Source organism: Talpa europaea (assembly GCF_964194135.1).
Source record: "Talpa europaea genome assembly, chromosome: 11".
NCBI lineage: Eukaryota > Metazoa > Chordata > Mammalia > Eulipotyphla > Talpidae > Talpa > Talpa europaea.
The window spans coordinates 43,239,012-43,246,491 of NC_140078.1; positions in this window are offsets into that span (position 1 = coordinate 43,239,012).

A 7,480-nucleotide genomic window follows, 5' to 3' on the forward strand; every position below is an offset into this window, starting at 1 on the left:
TCTAGAAACCATACAGTGCATATGCTTCAAAACAGTCAAGGTTGCTAAACAAAAGGAAAGTCTAAGGAAGTGTTAACATTCTATGGGCATCTTCAGAGACATTGGGACTAAGTGTAATGTGGCCATAATGGAGTTCTGGAAAAGATAAAGGATATTTAAAACTTAAGGAAATCTGAATAAAATGTGGATTTTATTTAATAATAAAAAATTCACCATTGGTTCATTATTTGTGACACATATACTATCCTAATATAAGGATAACAGCATATGGGCCTATGGTTAAAGAGGAAATTTCTGTCCATCTTGAAAGTTTTATATAAATTTAAAATCATACTAAAATTGTAAGTTTACTTAAGAAATCTTATTCCACATTTTTGGTTGTTTTACTCCGCCCCTCTACATTTGTTAATAATTGAATCTCAGCCCAGTAAACAGTAAACTTTGGGTTACGCTGAAAAACTCATCTAGCCTTAGACACTATATTCCATTGTTTGGAACTCCTATTAAATGTATAATCACATTTTTTTGTTCATATGTGTTTCATTCTTGTATTAGTTCTTTATTTTCTCTAAATATAACTTATTTCTGGTTGGGTTATTACAATGGCCTCCCGCCTGCTATTCTTGCCTTAATCATTTCCCCACATCAGATTAATCTTAGTAAATATGTAAATACACTGCTCCTCTCATTTGGGAAAACTTTTATGTCTTACTAACTCAAGGTCCCTTAATGCCCCCAGCTGTCTTTTCTTCATTTTGGCCTTCTACAATATGTACAAACTGATCACATTAGAATCCATTCTTTCTTACCTTGAGATTATGATGATAATCTTTCTGTCTGTACCTTAAACCCTTCCAGTCCCATATATTCTACTTTAAAAATTTCCCTCTCCATACAAAACATTTTCAACATTCCTAATCAAAGTTGTGTCATCTTTTTCTCATAGTATTTTATATTTTGATTATTATTCAAAATAGCAGAGTTCATGACTTCATGTTAAGCTATGTAGCTTGAAGTTAAGTTTCCCTTAAAATTTTCCAAAGTATTTTGCACATAATTGGAACCTAATAAATATACATTTTAAAAATTGCTTAATAGGCCAATAGTGAATAGTTAAATGGGTAAATTGTGAAAATATGGATAACTTGGGCTTATTGAATTATACTCCTCTATATATTAATATAATTTCAAGACTGTAAAATGACTATGTATTAATTCAAATTATATTTAAACAATAAATCTCTTCCAGACTCAAAGTTGTGTGATATAATACACATCTTTTTTTCTGGTGCATAGCTTCTTTGTTGGTGTATAGAAGAAAATGATGGAATAAGGAAGAAGAGTTGGATAGAAGGTAAACATAGTGAAGCATGCTCCGTAAAACAGATGTAAAAATGTTACCAAGCATATTGATAAATGAGTTTCTCATACTATAATTGCTGTGTTATATGGGCTCCACTGAAGATAATAGATTGACATCATGTGATAGAACCCAATTCTTGACTGTCAATCTTTTCTTTTCTTTGTATTATTATGAATTTATAACTTTATGTTATCCAATTTGAAATTCCTTTTAGTGAATAAACATTCAATAAACTCATTGAAAAATTATACTTTAAGGACATAATCAATTAATATGTAAGCTATAACTTATGATATTGAAAATTATTTTGTCATTTGTGACTTTGTATTGTCAATTTATTTCCAACTAATGCAACAGTTTTAAATGGATACAAAAGTTCTGTAGTCTATATTCTTGTTGATGTGAATTCTCTTAGAAAACATTAAAATTCTGGTGAATCATTCAAAACAGTCTCAATGTAATGATTTTGTATATATAATGTTTATGATTATTATTAATTCAAATTAAAAGCCTTTGTTCAAGGAAACAGAAAATAGGTTTGTTAGACAAGCATTAAGTTTACAAACCCATGTTGGTGCCTAAAGGAGACACTATATGTTATATTAAAAGTTCCTTCGTGATTGTGGTGTCAAGAAACAAGTTATTTTTCTAATTAATTTCAAAAATCTGATGACAGTTACCTATTCAATTTTATGCACATCATTGCACATAATATATTTGCAATGTTTGAGGAGTTTCCCTTAATGTGGCTATCACCTGTCATAATAGCACACTGGAAAAATTTTTGTTGTCCAAAGATCAAGGAGGAAAGGAAAGTGGTTCAATTTCCCATTAAAGTAAAAAACCAGGTGCATGATCACAAATGAATTGCATTTTTTTTTTGTTTTTCTTCCAGGGTGTGCATGAAAAATCTGCTGATTTTTTATACTTCCAGCATGCAGAGCATCATTAGAATTTACAAAGAGGGCCTCCCTCGTGGCAGAGGGGTTAAAGACAGCACTATTGTTATCAAGCTATCATAAGCTAATGCAACACAAGTTTGATCCCCTGCCAGCCAGGGAGCAGCCCACATGGTGCAGCAGACCTCTCCTGTCTTGCCCACTGCTGTCCTCAGCACTGTATTTCAGTAGGTCTGCCTGTTCAGCTCCCCACTCTCTCTGGTGAATCCTCTCACCCCCCTGACCTCTGAATTACATCCCAGTTCTTGTATGCATAAATAAATAAATCTTTAAAAAATTTGCAAAGAACATAGAAAGGTTCTAAAGAGTTTTGTAGCAATAATCATAAATATGTCACAGTGAATTTGTTCTTTCCTCTCTACTACTTACAGCACACACATTCAAAAATTAGAATCTACACTGAACTTTTGACATTAGGTAAACTTTATATCTCAAATAATCCACGTTTTTAAGAAGAGTTACATCTGATGCCACAAAGGAAATTAGAAACTTTGAAGTTAAGAAAGTGATTATTGGGAAAAATATTGATGCTGCTATTACCAAGAAAATGTTAACTATTCTTTCCTTCACCAGAGACAGAGAAAGAAATAAAACTTATTTTCTTACCCTTTATAATCCAAGACACAGCTTGGTTACTTTAGTTTGATGTGCTATATATTATTAAAGATGGGGTTAGTTATAAAGAATCTCAGAATCTCAAATTCAGAAGAATACAGAGAAAGCATGTCCATGGGACAGACATGACTATGAATTTATCCTTCTGGTATGGGAATATGGACCTATAATAGAAAAGTGTGTTTTATATCATAGTATGATTGACTGATATGCAAACACTTAAACACCTCTTCTTCCTACCTCTTCCCCATGATGATTTGATTGAAAATCCTGGAAAGATATTTTTAATACCAGCATCTTCCATTATCTGTCTAAACTGCCTCTGAAAAGATTAACCTCACTCTGTCTTTCTCTCCTTCTTCCCAAATTTCCCTCTCTGACTCTTTCCTTCTCTGTTTCCCCTTTTCTGACAATCGACTAGTTCATGGGTATGTTACAAAAAAAATACACCTCCAAATCTGATATACAATGTTGATATCCAATATCTGGTGACCTAAGGTAGCATGACTATTTCTCTATTCATCTTTGACTAGAAACCCATATGTGAACCCATATGTGAAAAGTCCATCGAGCACCACTTCCAAAGCACACCATGGGCAAGTACAGGAAACACTTGAAAATATTGCCATGGAAGTCTCACAAGGGAAATGGAACCCTAGATACAGAGAGCTGCATTCATCAGGAAGTCTCATAGAAACTAAGCATGAACAGGCGAGTCATGGTGGCATTGGGGTTGGTAGCCAAGTTAGAAGGCCAATTCATTCTTATAAATTCATTTTATTATAGGGTAGAAGACATAAAGAAACAAATAAGAGAGAAAAGAAATAAAATCCTGGTAGACATTGAAAACGTAAGTCTTTCATGTGCCATGCCAAAACATCACCAATAACTATTAGTTGCTGAAGAATTAACAAAACTATAAAATGTTGGTTTTAGTTTTGGAAAAATTGAAAAAAATCAAGTGAGAAATCAAAAATATAGCAGAATTTAGAAAACCTAAATAAGAGACCAGGAAAAGACTAATCAATAGAAAGTAAAAATCAAAATCAACAAGCAACTATAAACCCAGAGACACACGGTGGGGGGGGAGTGGGGAGCGGCGGGGAAAGGAAATAAGGGGGGGTCTGCAATTGTATGGGGAATATAACCAAAATGAAAATGCATACATTGTGCAAAGATGAATAAAGATGTAAGAATTATGTAAAATAAAATATTTAAATAAAAAATATATCATTTTTTAAAGATTTCTTTATGCATACAAGAACTGGGGTACAGGCCACAGGTATGGGAGTGAGAGGATTCACCAGAGACAGAATGGGAAACAGAACAGGGAGACTGACTGAAATACGCTGCTGAGGGGAGCAGTGGGCAAGTCAGGAAAGGTCTGCTGCGCCATATGGGGAGCTCCTTGGCTTGGGAAGGAACTTGTGCTGTAGTCGCTGCGGATAGCTTCATAGGTTGTGTCTTAACCCCTTGCACCACCAGGGAATCCCCAAAAATATATCTTTTACAGTGATGAAAATTAAACTGATATTATGTTAGCTATCTATGTTGGATAAAAAAGTTATTGTACTTCACAGCCAATAGGATAACCTGCTTAGAGCTTGACATGGTGAATCCTCCCGGAACCAACTCCTACAGTGGTAAAAACTCCAGGGATTCATTTATGAAGGATTTACATATTTTATTTAAAAAATATTCATTTATTTATGCATACAAGAGCTGGGGTACAGAACAGAGATGCGGGGCAGCGGTGAGAGGATTCACCAGAGACAGAGTGGGGAACAGAACAGGCAGAATGACTGAAATACACTGCCGAGGGGAGCAGTGGGCAAGATAGGAGAGGTCTGCTGCACCTTGTGGGTTGCTCCCTGGCCTACCAGAGATCGAACTCGTGCTACAGAGGCTGTGGATTGCTTCCTAGTGCGGTGCTTAACCCTTCACTACCAGGGAGGCCCAAGAATTTACATATTTTCATAGAGAATTTTTTTCAAAAAAGAGGAACCATTCAAAATAGAAAAGCAAATATTTTCTATTCTTCAAGATAGACATGTGTTGGGCCTCTTTTGTGGTGCGAGGGTTAAAGACTCAGCTCTATCAAGCTGTTGCCAGCCACTGCAGCAGGAGTTCAATCCTAGCCTGCTTGCCTAACAGGGCACTAGCCCACATGACACAGGAAAACTTGCCTGTCTCACTCACTGCTCCCCTCAGCAGTGTATTTCGGTCAATCTGCCTGTTCTGCTCCCCATTCTGTCTCTGGTGAATCCTTTCACCGCCCCCACACCTCCTTCGTACACCCAAGCTCTGCATTCATAAATAAATATTTTTTCTAAAAAAAGATAGACATGGGTTTTATTTTTCATCTTCTAGTTCAGGTGAAGACAATTCTACTGATAATGTGGTACCTACAAGTGTATCCGTTTACTTCAGTATAAAGAAAGGATTAATAATCCATGCAAATGTGCTGCACCTAGATGGCTTCAAAATATATCATTTGTCAGGGGAATCTTTTGAATTTTAAAAATAATTAAATTGGAAGAACTTGCTAGTAAATATATACATTCCTAAAATGAAGAAAAAAATGTCAATGGAACAAAGACCAAATTAGTATACCACCAAAGCCAATGCTTTCAGGAAAAATGACTAAAATAAGCCATTTTAAAATGTAAATCTGAACAAATTAAAACTAAGTTTAGAGATGCATAATGAAGAAACTGAAGAGAGAAAAACTGACAAAAAAAGGAAACTCCCATTCTGTATCAAAATGAAAATGGAGGGCCTCCCCGGTGGCGCAGCGGTTGAGCGCTGGGTTGCGAAACTGCGCGCGGCCTCTGCGGCGCCGGTTCGATCCCCGGCTGCTCCCCGGCCACCGGAGGAGGGTCCCACATGGCACGCAGACCTCTCCTGCCGCCCGCTGCTCCCCTCAGCAGTGTACTTCGGTCCTTCTGCCTGCTCTGCTCCCCGCTCTGGCTCTGGTGAATTCTCTCACCCTCCCTCCCGCACTTCTGACTGTACCCAGTGCATGTATAAACAAAACAAGCAAACAAACCAGCAAACAAATAAAGCATGCCTCTATTAAATAAATAAATAAATAAATAAATAAATGTAAATGGAGCAAAAGTTTGATTAAAAAATATACAATTTCCAAAAGCAATTCGATTGTACTGTCAGTTAAAAAGATGCTTACAATTTCAATTTGACATTGATGGCCCTTTACATATTTTCAGTTAAAATAAAATGAGCAAGGATTCCAATGAAGAAGAAAACATCAGTGAGTCTGTAATGAGTTTCTATGAATCACATAATTCAGAAGATGATTATGATGACTGCTATTTGTCCTCTAAAAACACTAACATCTCACATAAGTAAATCAGATAAAACCGGCCTCATGTAAAAGAACACTGAACTACACCCATGAAAGAGAGATGCAGATTGCACAGGCAGACCAAATGAAGAAATCCAATAAACTAAAGAAAATAATTATATTTGATTAAAAGAAACAATGGCAAAATATTTTAAAACATCTGGAGAGCAGAATAATATGATAAATTAAAAGGAATAGATTAGTCTCATTGGATCTAATCCAGTGTTGTAATATGTGAGATATTAAACATTATTTCATTACAAAACTACTTTTAAAAACCTCAAAATTTTATGTTAAATTTTGCTGATTACATGCTTTCATGAATGGTTTTGTTCATCTCTGTTTTTTTAAGATTTATTTATTTATGCATAAAAGAACTGGGGTACAGGCCAGAAGTGGGGGGTTAAGAGGATTCATCAGAGATAGAGTGGGGAACAGAACAGGCAGACTGACTGAAATACACTGTTGAGAGGACCAGCTAGCAAGATAGGCGAGGTCTGCTGTGCCATGTGGGGAGCTCCCTGGCTGGCTGGAGATAGAATTCATGCTGCAGAGGCTGAGGATAACTTCATAGTGCCGTGCTTAACCCCTTGCACAACCTGGGAGTCAGGCCCTCATCACTGTTGTTGCAAGGTATTTTCCCCTGTATTGTGGGCATTATTCATCTCCACAATTCCCCCTCTTTTTTAAATTTATGCCATTTGCCTTCCTTATGAAAATAAATATATATGCCACCTGTGGATTGCACACACACACACACACATTAAACACTTTGTAAAGGGATGATCAGTTATATTTTACTCAGCTTATTACTTAAATAGGTTTTATGCATTTATTATCAATGTATACATGTGACCACTTTAACGAGAAATTTGTGGTTGGTTGTAATGTGAAACTTCTGACCAAGAGGTTTATAAATGGAATGCAATTTCTCTGTTCAGGTGAAGACAAGTCCCAACTGAAATAATGTCCCAACTTACACATTACCAGTAAAATACAACAAACTTGCCAATAAAATAAGCACTCTCTTCATTCCTGATTTACTTTCATTGCTTCTCAAAGCAGGCACATGTGCCTTGTACAAGTGCATTCAAGTATAACTTGAGAGACCTGATAACAAGAAGTGTCATAGCAAAAGATCTTTTCCTCCCACAGGTCACATTCTGAAGTGTGGGGTTC